This window comes from Cricetulus griseus, unplaced genomic scaffold, assembly GCF_003668045.3.
Source record: "Cricetulus griseus strain 17A/GY unplaced genomic scaffold, alternate assembly CriGri-PICRH-1.0 unplaced_scaffold_123, whole genome shotgun sequence".
Taxonomy (NCBI): Eukaryota; Metazoa; Chordata; class Mammalia; order Rodentia; family Cricetidae; genus Cricetulus; species Cricetulus griseus.
This window is the reverse complement of record NW_023276835.1, coordinates 39,450-56,540: the sequence shown is the minus strand read 5'-3', so window position 1 is coordinate 56,540 and position 17,091 is coordinate 39,450. Positions and strand designations below refer to the sequence as shown.

At 40.3% G+C, this 17,091-nt stretch overlaps 1 pseudogene; it reads left to right on the top strand.

Moving 5' to 3' along the window:
• Nucleotides 1-14,934: 14,934 nt before the first annotated feature.
• Nucleotides 14,935-16,441, top strand: LOC118239783 (annotated as a pseudogene).
• The last annotated feature ends 650 nt before the right edge of the window (nucleotides 16,442-17,091 follow it).

Sequence of the window (17,091 nt, the reverse complement as noted above, 5' to 3'; positions counted from 1 at the left end):
TTGTTTTGAGACAGGGTTTCCCTGTAGCTTTGGAGGGTGTCCTGGAACTCACTCAGTCGACCAGGCTGGCCTTGAACTTACAGAGATCCACCTGCTCCATCTGCCTCCCAAGTGCCGGGATTAAAGGTGTCCGACACCACCATCTGGTGAATTTCAGATCCTCTCGTATCCACCATCCAAGTGCAGGAATTAAATGAGCACATTACCACCACCACCTGCCATAAGAGGAATCAAATCCAGGGCCTCCTGCTTACTAGGCAAGCATCCTTACCAACTGAGCTACACCGACAGACCCTTAGCAAGTTTTATTATTGAATAGCCTTTCTGTGATCATCACTTGAAATTATTTAGTTGGCTGAACTTTGTCCTCATTGGTATAAAATGGGACCCACTTAGTATTTATTTGACTGTTAATTACCAAGTGACTGCATCTTTCTTTACATATAGTTTCAATATGTTTTAGTAATTTTCTCACCTTTAAAGATATGTTGATGCAGTTTATTCTCAGCACTCCTATCCTGCTCTGGTGCTTGTGATGCCTCCATTAATTTTGATATCTTCAAATTTGTCAGGACAGTTAACTCCTGTTTTCCTCCTTTCAAATTCAAATTTTTACATTAAAATGTTTATAAATCACAGGGTGTCCCCCTCTCTTTGACTCAGCCTTTCTGCCTCCTGTAATAGGCACCCCAGGAACCCAAAGTAATGTGCATTACTGTAGGGAGGGTTGCCTAGGTGAGTGGTGGGATGAGGGAGGGTTGCCTAGGTAACTGAGCCTGTGGTTGGAACAAAGGATTGACGTCTGGGCCATGTTGTTCCTTCTGGGTGCTCATGCTTCTAGAAGCCATTTATAATCAAAAGACAGTAATATAATCCTGTGGCCTGCCAAGTTTGGCCTAAAGTTTCATGCCAAGCTGTGTGGTTCCCAACACATTACTAGACAGGTAGACAACCCAGCTTGCCCTTCCAAACTGAATCTGATTACAAATAGACCAGACTCATAGGAAATGGTAGCTATGTTCCCAGGGAGACTGGAAATCCAAGATGCTCCCTGTCAAAGAGTTGAACACTCCTCAACTGTGGTGGTACACATTTGTTTAATCTCAGCTCTGGAGGCAGAAGCAGGCAGATCTCTGTCACTTCCAGACCTGCTTGGTTTGTGTAGACAGTTCCCTACAAGCCAGGACTTCATAGTAAGATTCTCTCTTAAGCTGGGCATTGGTGGTGCATGCCTTTAGTCCCAGCACTCAGGAGGCAGAGGCAGGCAGATCTCTGTGAGTTCGAGACCAGTCAGGTCTACAAGAGTGAGTTCCAGGGAAACCTCCAAAGCCACAGAGAAACCCTGCCTCGAAAAACAAAACAAGACAAAATGAATCTATGGCATTTCTATCCTGTTGGGGTAGCAGTAAATCCTACACCATGTGATTCCATTTGAGGTTGCCTACTAGCAAGGAATATGGAATGGCCAGGTAATCGGTAGGGCCATAAGTTAAAGGCTGTGAAAACCACAACATGACAGCTTCTTAATGAAAGGGCCAAACTAAACTAAAAGGCTTCACTCCTAGAAATGAAGGGACCAGACCCTCACTCAGTCCCTGCTTTTGAAGCCATGACAGGCTACAGAAAAGACCCACCCCCCATCGTCCTAGGTATTTGGTTCCTGGGAACTGTTTGGCCACAAAAGAAACTCCAGGGGAGACCAAAACCTCCCCTATAGTCTCCAGGATACAGTTCTAAAAACTATTGGTATCTATGAACAACAGGCCACCTGCAAGTAACAAGACAAAGCCATAGAAACCACAGAATATTCCCTCTCAGCACTGACCAATAAAAATACCTGGTACACAGGTATTTCATGCCAAAAATATGACTTTGAGAAATTCTCCTGATTGTTCCCAAATGTCAACCAATCAAAAACCAACCGGTCCCCACTGATGTAATCCTGAAACTGTTGTCTTTAAAACCTAGCAGTAGACAGGGAACCTCACCCACTCTGGAAGCTGCTGTGTCAGCTTGCTAGACGAGGTCCCTCCGGAGGTAGGATGGACTATTTAATAAACCTTATGCATTTGCATTTGTGGTCTGTCTCCCTGGTCTCTTTGGGGATTCTTGTGACTTGGGCATAACACTTAACACTGTGTCCCAGAGGGTGAGATGCTTGAAATTGTGGACTGATTCCTTTAGGCTGTGGGATCTGACCTTTTTAGAATAACCAGTGTCTTTTGTGTGTGTGTGTGTGTGTGTGTGTGTTCTTTTTTATTTTTTTAAATTCAAATTAAGAACAAGCTTGTTTCACATATCAATCCCTTCTCCTTCGCCCTCCCTTCACCCCCAACCCCTCCCCCACCCCCGACCTACTCCTCACCCCATCCACCCTCCACTCCTCAGGCAGGGTAGGGCTCTCAAACAGGGGCTCCCCAAAGTCCACCACATCATCCTAGGCCCAGCCTAGGCCCTTCCCTATGTGTCCAGGCCAAGAGTGCATCCCTTCATGTAGGATGAGCTCTCAAAGTCCCTTCTTACACCAGGGAAAAATACTAATCCACTATCAGAGGCCCCCTGGAGTGCAGAGGCCTCCTCATTGACATCCATGTTCAGGGTTCTAGATCAGTCCTGAACTGGCCTCCCAGACAGCACATCTGGAGTCGATGTGCTCCCCCTTGTTCAGGCCAGCTGTTTGTGTGGGTTTCACCACCTTGGTAACAGCCCCTTTGATCTTCATTCCTCCCTCTCTGCAACTACGTTCCAGAGTTCAGTTCAGTGTATATCTGTGGTGCCTGCCTCTGCTTCCATCAACCACTGGATGAGGGCTCTAGGATGGGCATAAAAAGTAGTCATCAATCTCATTTTAGGGGAAGGGCATTTAGGTTATCCTCTCCACCATTGCCTAGATTGTCAGTTCGTGGCATCCTTGTAGGTCTCTGGAAATCTCCCTAGTGCCAGATCTCTCCTAGGACCTATAATGGCTCCCTCTAATATGGTGTCTCTCATCCTGCTCTCCTCTATTCTGGCTATTACAAACAATGCTGCTATGAACATGGTTGAACATATGTCCTTATTGTATGAGTGTGCATTATTTGAGTATATGCCCAAGAAAGGAATTGCTGGATCTTGAATTAGATGATTCCAATTTTTCTGAGCAACCACCATACTGATTTTCAAAGTGGTCTTACAAGTTCTCACTCCCGCCAGCAATGGAGGAGTGTTCCTTTTTCTCTACATCCTCTCCAGCATAGATTGTCATTGGTGTTTTTGATGTTAGCCATTCTGACAGGTGTGAGGTGGTATCTCAAAGTTGTTTTGAGTTGCATTTCTCTGATGGCCAAGAATTTTGAACACTTTCTTAAGTGTCTTTCAGCCATTTTAGATTCCTCTGTTGAGAATTCTCTATTTAGTTCTGCACCCCACTTTTTAATTTCATTCATTGTTTGGTTTTTGGTGTCTAGCTTCTTGAGTTCATTGTATATTTTGGAAATCAGCCTGCTGTCAGATTTGGGACTAGTGAAGATCTTTTCCCATTCTGTGGGTGGTCGTTTTGTCTTACTGACTGTGTCCTTTGCCTTACAGAAGCTTCTCAGTTTCAGGAGGTCCCGTTTATTAATTGAAGATCTCAATGTCTGTGCTACTGGTGTAATGTTCAGGAAGCAGTCTCCTATGCCAATTTGTTCAAGGGTATCTCCAACTTTCTCTTCTAGAAGATTCAGAGTGGCTGGATTTATGTTGAGATCTTTGATGCATTTGCACTTAAGTTTTTTTTTTTCTTTTGGTTTTTTTGAAACAGGGTTTCTCTGTGTAGCTTTGGAGCCTATCCTGGCACTCGCTCTGGAGAACAGGCTGGCCTCGAACTCACTGCCTCTGCCTCCCGAGTGCTGGGATTAAAGGCGTGCGCCACCAACTCCCGGCTGCACTTAAGTTTTGTGCTTAGTGACAGATAGGATCTATCTGCAATCCTCTGCATGTCTGAACCCAGTTGTGCCAGCACCATTTGTTGAAGATGCTATCTTTCTTCCATTGTATACATTTAGCAACCTTGTCAAAAATAAGGTGTTCATAGGTGTGTGGGTTAATATCAGGGTTTTCAATTTGATTCCATTGGTCTATCTGTCTATTTTTGTGCCAATACCAAGCTGTTTTCAGAACTATGGCTCTACAATAGAGCCTGAAATCAGGGATGGTGATGCCTCCAGAAGATCCTTTATTGTACAGGGTTGTTTTGGCTATCCTGGGTCTTTTTTTTCTCCATATAAAGTCAATTATTGTTCTTTCAAGGTCTGTGAAGAATTGTGTTGGGATTTGGATGGGGATTACATTGACTCTGTAGATTACTTTTGGCAAGATTGCCATTTTTACTATGTTGCTTCTCCCTATCCAAGAGCAAGGGAGATCTTTCCATTTTCTGGTATCTTATTTAATTTCCTTCTTTAAAGACTCAAAGTTTTATTGTACAGGTCTTTCACTTTTTTTGCTTAGCGTTACCCCAAGATATTTTATGTTGCTTGTGGATATTGTGAAGGGTGATGTTTCTCTGATTTCTTTCTCATTGGATTTATCATCTGTATATAGCAGGGCTACTGATTTTTTTGAGGTAATTTTGTATCCTGCTACCTTGCTGAAGGTGTTTATCAGCTGTAGGAGTTCCCTGGTAGAGTTTTTCGGGTCACTTATGTAGACTATCATATCATCTGCAAATAGTGAAAGTTTGACTTCTTCCTTTCCAATTTGTATCCCTTTGATCTCCTTTTCTTGTCTTATTGCTCTAGCTAGAACTTCAAGTACAATATTGAAGAGATATGGAGAGAGTGGACAGCCTTGTCTTGTTCCTGATTTTAGAGGAATCACTTTGAGTTTCTCTCCATTTAATTTGATGTTTGCTGTTGGTTTGGTGTATATTGCTTTTATCATGTTTAGATATGTTCCTGTTAATCCTATTCTCTCCAAAATCTTTATCATGAAGGGATGTTGGATTTTGTCAAAGGCTTTTTCAGCATCTAGTGAGATGATCATGTGGTTTTTCTTTTTCAGTTTGTTTATATGGTAGATTACATTGATGGATTTTTGTATGTTGAACCATCCTTGCATCCCTGGAATGAAGCCTGCTTGATCATAGTGGATGATTTTTCTGACATGTTCTTGGATTTGACTCACCAATATTTTGTTGAGTATTTTTGCATCAATGTTCATGAGGGATATTGGTCTGTAGTTCTCTTTTTTTAGTTGTATCTTTGTGTGGCTTGGGTGTCAAAGTGATTGTAGCCTCATAAAAAGAGTTTGGCAATGTCCCTTCTGCTTCTATTGTGTGGAACAATTTGAGGAGTACTGGTATTAGATCTTGTTTGAGTTTCTGGTAGAATTCTGCCATCTGGCCCTGCGCTTTTTTTGGTTGGGAGGCTTTTGATGACTGCTTCTATTTCCGTAGGGGTTGTAGGTCGATTTAAACTGCATATCTGTTCTTGGTTTAATTTTGGTAAGTGGTATCTATCCAGGAAACTGTCCATTTCCTTTAGATTTTTGAATTTTGTGGAGTACAGGTTTTCAAAGTGTGACCTGAAGATTCTCTGGATTTTCCTCATTGTTAGTTGTTATGTCCCCCTTTTTGTTTCTGATTTTGTTAATTAGCATGCTCTCTCTGCCTTTTGGTTAGTTTGGAGAGAGGATTGTCTATCTTCTTGATCTTCTCAAAGAACCAACTCTTTGTTTCATTGATTCTTTGTAATGATTTCCTAGTTCTACTTTATTGATTTCAGCCCTCAGTTTGATTATTTCCTGCCTGGCATCTACTCCTCCGTGGTGAGTTTGCTTCTTTTTGCTCTAAAGATTTCAGTTGTTCTGTCAATTCTCCCATGTGACTATTCTCCAGTTTCTTCATGTGGGCACTTAGTGCAATGAACTTTCCTCTTAGCACTGCTTTCAAAGTGTCCCATAACTTTGGGTATGTTGTGTCTATATTTTCATTAAATTATCGGGAGTCTTTCATTTCTTTTTTATTTCTTCCTCAACCCAGGAATGGTGCAATTGGGTGTTATTCAATTTCAATGAGTTTGTAGGTTTTCTGCAATTTGTATTGCTGTTGAATTCTATCTTTAAAGCATGGTGATCTGATAAGATATAGGGGCTTATTTCAATTCTTTTGTATCTGTGGAGGTTTGCTTTTTTGCCACCTATGTGGTCAATTTTAGAGAAGGTGCCATGTGGCGCTGAGAAGAAGGTATATTCTTTTGTGTTTGGATGGAATGTTCTATAGATGTCCGTTAAACCCAGTTGGGTCATAACTTCTGTTAGATCCTTTGTTTCTTTGTTAGGTTTCTGTCTGGTGCTCCTGTCTAGTGGTGAAAGCAGGGTGTTGAAGTCTCCTACTATAAGTGTGTGTGGCTTTATGTGTGGTTTGAGCTTTAGTAATATTTCTTTTACAAATGTGGGTGGCTTTGTATTTGGGGCATAGATGTTCAGGATTGAGACTTCATCTTGATGGGTTTTTCCTGTGATGAGTATGAAATGCCCTTCTTCAGCTCTTTTGATTGATTTTAGTTTGAAGTCTAATTTGTTAGATATTAGGATTGCTACACCAGCTTGTTCCTTGGGCCCATTTGATTGGAAAATCTTTTCTCAATCCTTTACTCTGAGGTAACACCTGTCTTTGAAGTTGAGGTGTGTTTCTTGTATACAGCACAAGGATGGATTCTGTCTTCGTATCCATTCTGTTAGCCTGTATCATTTTATGGGCAGGTTAAGACCATTGACATTGAGGGATATTAATGTCCATTGGTTGTTAGTTATTGATTGTTTTGGATTTATTGTTGGTAGTGTCATTGTGTGTGTATTTCTCCCTCCTGTTTATTTTTGTGTTTGGTAAAATTGGATTATCTATTGCCTATGTTTTTGTGAGTGTAGTTATCTTTGTTGGGTTGGAGTTTTCCTTCTAGAACTTTCTGTAGTGCTGGATTTGTGGATATGTATTGTTTAAGTCTGGTTTTGTCATGGAATATCTTGTTTTCTCCATCTATAGTGATTGAAAGTTTTGCTGGGTACAGTAGTCTGGGTTGGTATCCATGTTCCCTTAATGTTTGTAGGATATCTATCCAGGACCTTCTGGCTTTTAAAGTTTCCATTGAGAAGTCGGGTGTGATTCTGATAGGTCTGCCTTTATATGTTACTCGGCCTTTATCCTTTGCTGCTCTTAATATTTTCTCTTTATTCTGTAGATTTGGTGTTTTGATTATTATGCGGTGAGGAGACTTCTTTTTGTGGTCCCATCTGTTTGGTGTTCTGGAAGCTTCTTGTACTTTCTTAGGCATATCCTTCTGAAGGTTGGAGAAGTTTTCTTCTATGATTTTGTTGAATGTGTTTTCTGTACCTTTGAGCTGTATTTCTTCACCTTCTTCTATACCTATTATTGTTAGGTTTGGCCTTTTCACCGTGTCCCATATTTCCTGGATATTTTGTGTTAGGGATTTGTTGGACTTGAGATTTTCTTTGGTGGATGACTGTTTATCCTCTAGAGAGTCTTCAACAACTGAGATTCTTTCTTCCATCTCTTGAATTCTATTGGTTACACTCACATCCTTAGTTCCTGATTGTTTATCCAGCCTTTCTATTTCCAGCATCCCCTCATTCTGTGTTTTCTTTATTGTTTCTATTTCAGCTTTCATTCCTTGAACTGTTTCGAGTGCTTCCTTCACTTGTTTGGTTGTTTTTCCTGCTTTTAGAGATTTGTTTAATTCTTGAATTTTTTGCTTTGTCTTTTCCTCCATCTCATGTAATTTTTTGCTTGTTTTTTCTTCTATTTCCTTAAGGGATTTTCTTGTTTCCTCTTTAAAGGACTCTATCATCTCCCTAAGATAATTTTTGAGGCCCATCCCTTCTTCATCTTCTGTGTTGGGCTTTTCAGATCTTGCTGGTGTGGAGTCCCTGGATTCTGGTGGTATCATATTGGTCTTTCTGTTGTTGAGTGTGTTCTTACTCTGTCTTCTTCCCATCCCTTCTTCCAGTGAGTGCAGGTAGGGTCCCTCTCTCTCTCTCAGGTGGCTGGTGGAGGGCTCAGCCTCTGGAGGCAGCAGGATGGCAGAGGGTGGTGGTGGACAAAGGTGGGGTGTGTCCGGACTCAGGGTGGGCCTTCCCAGACTGGGAAGGTCCACTCTTGCCCTGGTGGGCTCAGGTAGAAGCAAGCAGGGGTTGATGTGGGAGTTTGGGGGGTCAGAGCAGCACCCAGACTCACCTGAGGTTCAGGTGCCTGCCGAGGACAGTTGGCGAGTGTGGACAGAGATGAGGTGTGTTCGGAATCAGGGTAGGCCTTCCAGTCTGGGCAGGTCCACTCTTGGAAGGGAGGGGTCAGGCAGAAGCGAGCAAGGGTTGATCCAGGAGGTTGGGGGAACAGAGCAGCGCCCAGACTCACCTGGGGCTCGGGAGCCCTCAGCAGGATCCAGATTTATTTATTTATTTATTTATTTATTTATTTATTTATTTATTATGTATACAGTGTTCTACCAGAAGAGGGCACCAGATCTCATTACAGATGGTTATAAGCCATCATGTGGTTGCTGGGAATTGAACTCAGGACCTCTGGATGAGCAGCCAGTGCTCTTAACCTCTGAGCCATCTCTCCAGCCCATAACCAGTGTCTTAATGGGGCAGGAAGAATATAGGGGGCCAATAACAGCCAAATATTCATAGGATACTTTTTCTTCTACTGTCCAAATCCTCCTGTGTCTCTTGCATTTCTTTTTCTGGAGGTGGCCTTCTTCCCATCTCATCATTGATGTCACAGGGCTCATTACCCCCAGAAGAGCTTCCTCCACAGGAACCTGAAAGGCTTCCAAATCGCAAAGATTTTACTCCCTGCTGAACAGCAGTGGCCACAGCTTTCTTGACGCATATAGACCTCACAACTGCCACATTGTCTCTCTATCCAAGGATATGTAATGGCCTGGGACCTGGGCCCCTTTCCTCTCTTCAGTATGGAAACTATGTCTGGGAGAGATCACACTAGCTGATGAGAACTGCAGTCAGTCCAGAGTGCTAGCTCCTAAAGCCATAGGCCAGCTCCATCCAGCTCTGTGACCATCCTACATCCAACACCACTGCTCTGCTTAATTCATTCATCCCCACCCTTACTTTCTCACTGATTTGCTCTCTCCAAGATATTACTATACAGCCTTGACTAGCTTGAAATTCCCTATGTAGACTAGGCTAGCACTTTGAAATCATAGAGTCTTCCTGCTTCTGCCTCCCAGGTTCTGGGATTAAAGATATATACCAACACAACTTCTTTTTTATGATAAGAAAATTCCTTGTTGAATCCTAAAGACTTGAGTGATTTGTCAAAGTATTAGAGTTTTATTATTTTTATTTACTTATATAGTGAGTTGATTCCTGAACATGAAATGTAGATTAATATAACACAGTATCCAATTACATACCAGTTTGTCCTTGCCCCATAAAGTGTTCTTCAATTCTGCCACCATTCCACAGTACCTGTTGTATCATCAGTCTACTTTCTATGTATGTACTGCATAACACAGCATCCCATTTTATTAGAAAGTCAAATTCTCTCCTGCATTAAATTGTGTCAGTGGGGCTGGAGAGATGGCTCAGAGGTCAAGAGCACTGTCTGCTCTTCCAGAGGTCCTGAGTTCAATTCCCAGCAACCACATGGTGGCTCACAAACATCTGTAATGAGATCTAGTGCCCTCTTCTGGCCTGCAGGGATACATGCATACAGAAAACTGTGTACATAATAAATAAATAAATAAATAAATAAATAAATCATTAAAAAAATCAATTAAAAAATTATTATCAATGATAATTCCACTATTGTGCTATAGGAGATCCGTCTTTCTTTAATCTTATGTATCATTTAATTCATTTGGAATATTGTATACTATCTTCATGCTTTCAAATGTTGTTTCTTAGTGTAATCACCGAAAATGTACATTTCTCAAGTAACAAGTTGTGACAAGAGGTGTGAAAAATGTGTCTATAGGAGAAGTCCGTTAAACATGGTACCCAGGAAGATAGGGGGGCTGACCAAGGAGACTTTCTCTACTGAGCATCTAAAAAGGCACCAACTTTCAAAGCAGAAACTAGTAAACAAATACAAGAAGTGTTTTGGCAAATCAAGCTCCTTTAGCAACTATAGTGATGAAGCCTATCATCTAAACACAAGGAAAGGGGAAGGCACTGTGTGAACACATACAGGTAATGAACTTGAAGCCCCTGAACTGTTGTCATTAACTGCTGTGAACACTGAGTACTACAAGCTGCAGACCTGCTATGCAATAAAGCGGTAGGGATGCAATAAAGGGAGCGTCTGGAGAGATGGCTCAGTGGTTAAGGGCACTGCCTGCTCGTCCACAGGTCCTGAGTTCAATTCCCAGCAACAACATGGTGGCTCACAACCATCTGTACTGGAATCTGGTGCCCTCTTCTGGCCTGCAGACATGCAAAGCAGAAAACTGTAGACTAAATAAATAAATAAATATTAAAAAAAAAACTTAGGGATGATCCAACAATATATCACAACTCACCAGATGTCACTGTCCTGTTATTTCTTCAAAAGAATATTCAAAAGAAGTACCAGAATCAACTCACAGAATAAATGTCAGGAGTTTCCAGTATCATGAGAATTTCCTGTGAATTGAGTTTAGGTCTCCAATGCTATCAGTCTCACCCTTTCTCCTGAAAGCATATGTGGGCTGTTTTAGGAGTCAGTGACCTTTGAGGATTAGGCTGTGAAATTGATCCTGAAGGATCACTGAATCCTTCACAGAAAAATCTCTACAGAGCTGTGATGAGAGAAACCATGAGGAACCTACATGCTATAGATAAGAGGGATATACTTTCTTTACACAGTGTCTATTGCCCATCAATGCTGTTGTGTGACATGGGGTGTGAAAATGGAATATTTAGATGATTCAACTTGGTATAGCCACAGTATAATGAGAACTTGAATCATAATTTTGCATAATAACTCATAATGGGTTTTCTGGGTCTACTGTTAGGACAGAAATTGGGAGAACAGAACACTGTTCTGTGTGAAAATGAGCACAAGAATCCTGGGAGAAATCTAAGGTAATTTGTACTCACAAGAAAAACTAATACTTCTCAAAGAACCTGGGATTGTAGAAGATATTTAAACAAACACAGCAAAGTAAGCCCAACTTCAGACTGATTCAATCTCATAATATCTTTAAATACACCTACAGACTGAGTATTTCTAATTCAAACATTTAAATATAAATTTGTTGAGTATAAACATTATACCACAAATGACACTTTCTGATGTTTTAATGTATACAAACTTTATACACAAAATTATTAAAGAGATTATATGCTCGGAGGCTTCTGACACCAGGGATCTGCTCACCGGATTTGAACTCGGCAGTGCGATCCAACACACCCAGACACTGCCAAGGCCCCGGTAACAGTGCCAACTCCATCCACAACAAGAGGACAGACATCAGAGTATTGGAGCTGTTTGCATCTACCAGAAGGGAACCTTGGTCCCATACCCACAAGGAGAGGAAGAGACTCCTGTTACAAGCACCAGAAGAAAAGATGAGAATAGGTTAATGTAAAAGCACATTCAACAACAGAAAACCCAATATGACACCACCAGAGACTAGGAACCATAGACGAGCAAGACCTGAACATCAGATGAAGCAGAAGAGAATGACCTTAAAAACATCTTCATGAATGATAGAGTACCACCAAATCCAAAACAAACAAGAATGAACAATCAATGGTCATTAATATCCCTCAATATTAATGGCCTTAACTTGCCCATAAAAAGCACAGGTTAGCAGAATGGATAAGAAGACAGAATCCATCGTCTGTTGCATACAAGAAACACACCTCAACTTCAAAGACAGATGGTAAATAAGATTAAGGGTTGGGAAAAAAGATTTTCCAATCAAATAAACTCAAGAAGCAAGCGGGGGTAGCAATCCTAATATCCAACAAATTGGACTTTAAACTAAAATCAATCAAAAGAGATGAAGGAGGTCACTTCCTACTCATCACAGGAGAAATCTATCAGGGTGAAGTCTCAATTCTGAACATTTATGCCCCAAATACAAAGGCATCCACGTTTGTAAAAGAATTACTACAACTCAAACAACACATAAAACTGCACACACTTATAGTGGGAGACTTCAACACCCCACTCTCACCACTGGACAGCAACACCAGACAGAAACTTAACAAAGAAACAAAAGAACTAACAGAAGTTATGGCGCAATTGGACTTAACCACTATCTATAGAATATTCCATCCAAATACAAAACAATTTACCTTCTTCTCAGCACCACATGGAACCTTCTCTAACATTGATCACATACTTGGCAACATAGCAAACCTCAACAGGTTCAAAAACATTGAAATAACCCCCTGTATCTTATCAAACCACCATGCTTTAAAGTTAGAATTCAACAACAACATGAATTACAGAAAACCTACAAACTCATGGAAATTAAGTAGCTCCAGTGCACAATAACTGGGTCAAGGAAGAAATAAACAAAGAAATTAAAGATTTCCTAGAATTCAATGAGAATTCAGACACAACATACCCAAACCTATGGGATACTTTGAAAGCAGTGCTAAGAGGAAAGTTCATAGCACTAAGTGCCCACATGAAGAAACAGAATAATCACACTAGAGAATTAACAGCACAACTGAAATCTTTAGAACACAAAGAAGCCAATACACCCCAGAGGAGCAGATGCCAGGAAATAATCAAATTGAGGGCTGAAATCAATAAAATGTAAACTAGGAGAACAATACAAAGAGTCAATATAGGGAAGAGTTGGTTCTTCAAGAAAATCAACAAGATAGACAAACCTTTATCCAAACTTACCAAACAGCAGAGAGTGAACATAAAAATTAATAAAATCAGTAATGAAATGGGGGACATAACAACAGACACAGAGGAAATCCAGAGACTCATCAGGTCACACTTCGAAAACCTATATTCCTCAAAATTTGAAAATCTAAAGGAAATGGACAATTTTCTGTACAGATTTCACTTCCAAAATTAAATCAAGAACAGAGAAGCAACTTAAATAGACCTATAACCCCTAATGAAATAGAAGCAGTCATCAAAAGTCTCCCAACCAAAAAAAGTCCAGGGCCAGATGGCTTCAGTGCAGTATTCTACCAGAAATTCAAGGAACAGCTAATACCAATTCTCCTCAAAGTATTCCACACAATAGAAGCAGAAGGGTCATTACCAAACTCTTTTTATGAGGCTTCAATAACCTTGATATTCAAGCCACACAAAGACACAACTAAGAAAGAGAACTACAGACCAATATCCCTCATGAACATTGATGCAAAAATTTTCAATAAATTACTAGCAAATCGAGTCCAAGAACACATCAAAGAAATAACCCAACCATGATCAGTAGGCTTCATCCCAGGGATGCAAGGATGGTTCAACATAATGAAAATCCATCAATGTAATCCAACATATAAACAAACTAAGGGAAAAAAACACATGATCATCTAACTAGATGCTGAAAAACCTTTGACAAAATCCAGCACCCCTTCATGATAAAGGTCTTGGAGAAATCAGGGATAACAGGAACATACCTTAACATAATAAAAGCAATATACAGCAAGCCAACAGCCAACATCAAATTAAATGGAGAGAAACTCAATGCAATTCCTCTAAAATGGGGGACAAGACAAGGCTGCCCACTCTTTCCATACCTCTTCAGTATTGTCCTTGAAGTTCTAGCTAGATCAATAAGACAACAAAAGGAAAACCAGGGAAATACAAATCAGAAAGGAAGAAGTCAAACTCTCACTATTTGCAGATGATATGATAGTCTACTTAAGTGACCCAAAATCTCAACCAGGAAACTCCTACAGCTTATAAACATCTTCAGCAAAGTGGCAGGATACAAAATTAACTCAAAAAAATCTGTAGCCCTACTATATACTTGTGACACACTGGTGGAGAAAGAAATCAGAGAAACATCACCCTTTACAATCGCCACAAACAGCATAAAATACCTTGGGGTAACACTAACCAAAAGAGTGAAAGACCTGTACCGTAAGAATTTTGAGTCTCTAAAGAAAGAAATTCAAGAAGATACCAGAAAATGGAAAGATCTACCATGCTCTTGGATAGGTAGGATCAACATAGTAAAAATGGCAATCTTGCCAAAAGCAATCTATAGATTCTATGCAATCCCAATCAAAATCCCAACACAATCCTTCACAGACCTTGAAAGAATAATTCTCAACTTTATATGGAGAAACAAAATACCTAAGATAGCCAAAACAACCATGTACAGTAAAGGAACTTCTAAAGGCATCACCATACCTTATTTCAAGCTCTATTACAGAGCTATAGTCTTGAAAACAGCTTGGTATTGACACAAAAAAATAGACAGGTAGATGAATGAAATAGAGTTGAAAACTCTGATATTAACCCACACACCTACAAACACCAGATTTTTGACAAACAATCCAAATTTATATGATGGAACAAAGAGAACATCTTCAACAAATTGTGCTGGCATTACTGGATGCGGACATGTAAAAGACTGCAGATAGACCCAAGCCTACCACCATGCACAAAAAAGTCAAAATGGATCAAAAACCTCAACATAAACCCAGCCACACTGAACTTATTAGAAGACAAAGTGGGAAATATCCTTGAATTAATGGTACAGGGTACTGCTTCCTGAACATTACGCCAGTAGTGATCACAGACACTGAGATCAACAATTGATAAATGGGACCTCCTGAAACTGAGAAGCTTCTGTAAGGCAAAGGACACAGTCAGCAAGACAAAACAGCAGCTCACAGACTGGGAAAAGATACTCACCAACCCGACATCTGACAGGGGGCTGATCTCTCAAATATACAAAGAACTCAAGAAGCTAGTCTCCAAAACACCAAACAATCCAATTAAAAAGTGGGGTACAGAACTAAACAGAGAATTCTTATGTGTGTACACAATGTGAGAAGGCTTTCACTTACTACTATTCCTTTCAAACACATAAACGATGCCACACTGGAGAGAAACCCTATGTCTGTAAGCAGTGTGGGAAAGCCTTCAGTTATTACAATTCCATTCAGACACATAAACGATGTCACACTGGAGAAAAGCCCTATGTATGTAAGCTGTGTGATAAAGCCTTTACTACTCTCAGTTCTCTTCGCTATCATGAGAGGATTCACAGTGGAGAGAAACCCCATGTATGTTTGCAGTGTGGAAAAGGTTTCAATTCTTCCAGTACCCTTCGAATACATGAAAGAACTCACACTGGAGAGAAACCCTATAAATGTAGGCAATGTGGGAAAGTCTTTAGTGTTGACAGTTCCCTTCGATGCCATGAAAGGATTCACTGTGGGGAGAAACCGTATGTTTGTAAGCAATGTGGCAAAGGTTTTATTTCTTGCAGTAACTTCCGAAAGCATGAATCAACTCATTCTGGAGAGAAACTCTGTGTATGTAAACTATGTGGTAAAGCCTTTACTGATCAAAGTTCGCTCCGACGACATGAAAGGATTCACAGTGGAGAGAAACCCTATGTTTGTAAGCATTGTGGAAAAGGTTTCTCTTCCTTAAGTGGTTGTCAGAGACATGAACAAATTCACACTGGTGAGAAACCCTATGTCTGTAAGAATTGTGGGAAAGCCTTCACTAATCCCGGTGCCCTTCGAAATCATGAAAGGATTCACAGTGGTGAAAAGCCCTATGTATGTGAGCAGTGTGGGAAGGGTTCATTTCTTTTAGTAAGTTTAGAATACATGAACGGATTCACACTGGAGAGAAACCATATAAGTGTAAACAATGTATGAAAGCCTTTACTGGTCACAGTTCCCTTCGACGTCACGAAAGGATTCACAGTGGAGAGAAACCATTTGTATGTAAACAGTGTGGGAAATCCTTTTATACTTTAAGTGACTGTCAGAGACATGAACAAATTCACACTGGTGAGAAGCCTTATATTTGCAAGCAATGTGGGAAAGCCTTTACTCGTTCCAGTTCCCTTAAAATACATGAGAAGACTCACACTAGAAGGAATTCCTCAGTGTAGAACATGAAAAAGTATTCTTAACATGGCAATACATAGAGCAGAGAACCAGTGTCATGTTGTCTGTAGGAATGCCTTTAGTCATCTTGGTTGTATGCACAGACATGCTGTTGCATACCGTAGTGAGTAATCTTAAATGAATGTGCAGATGTCTTCAGTTGGCCGACCTCTGAGAATGTACTCAGTATCAAAACTTGTATAACAAAGTTATCAGCTATAAAACAGTTTTCAAGGTTTTGTGAAAATTCCTTATTTAAGAGAATTCATAATTTTTTAAAGATTCCTGTGAATGAGTTTAAGAAAGAACATTTCGTTAATTGGTCAATAATTCAGAAGATAGTCTCTGAGATGTTTACTTCTAATTTTTACTCTTGTAAATAAATTTTCAGATGACTTGATCTCTAAGATTTCTTTAAGCAGTGAGGCATGAATTTAAAAGGTAGTGTCTTTTTTAGTCAAGTGGCGTATATTTCTTTTCTTGGTGGATCCATATGTAAATCAAATGTATTTCTAATATGTTTTTAGAGTAATATTAATGAGCTGTTGAAAATGCAGTTTTATTGTTAGGATTTCTCTATTGAGATCATGTGGCAGCTTCTTTGATTTTTTTTTTATCTTGTATTGTTTTGTTGGTTTGAGGAGTTGTTTTTATTTTTCGAAACAAGGTTTCTCCGTGTAGCCCTGCTGTCCTGGGACTAGCTCCTTAGACCAAGCTGGCCTAGAACTCAGAGACCTACCTATCTCTGTCTGCCCAATGCTGGGATTAAAGGCGTGTGCCACCATGCCTGGCTTATCTTTGGTGTTTATACTGATTCTTTTCTGTTCTTTTTCTTATTGCTAATCAATGCCAAATATTTGAAACAAGCATTTCTTCCCTTTGGCTCACAGACCATCAGGGCAGAGAAGTCATCAAGTAGAAGGGTTTCTGTCATTTATAAGAGTCCAGTAGAAGATATAAGGATACACTTTCGAGTGACCCACTTCTGCCAGTTATACCTCCTACATTTCACCACTCCCCAACAGCGCCTCATGAACACATGCAGGGGTT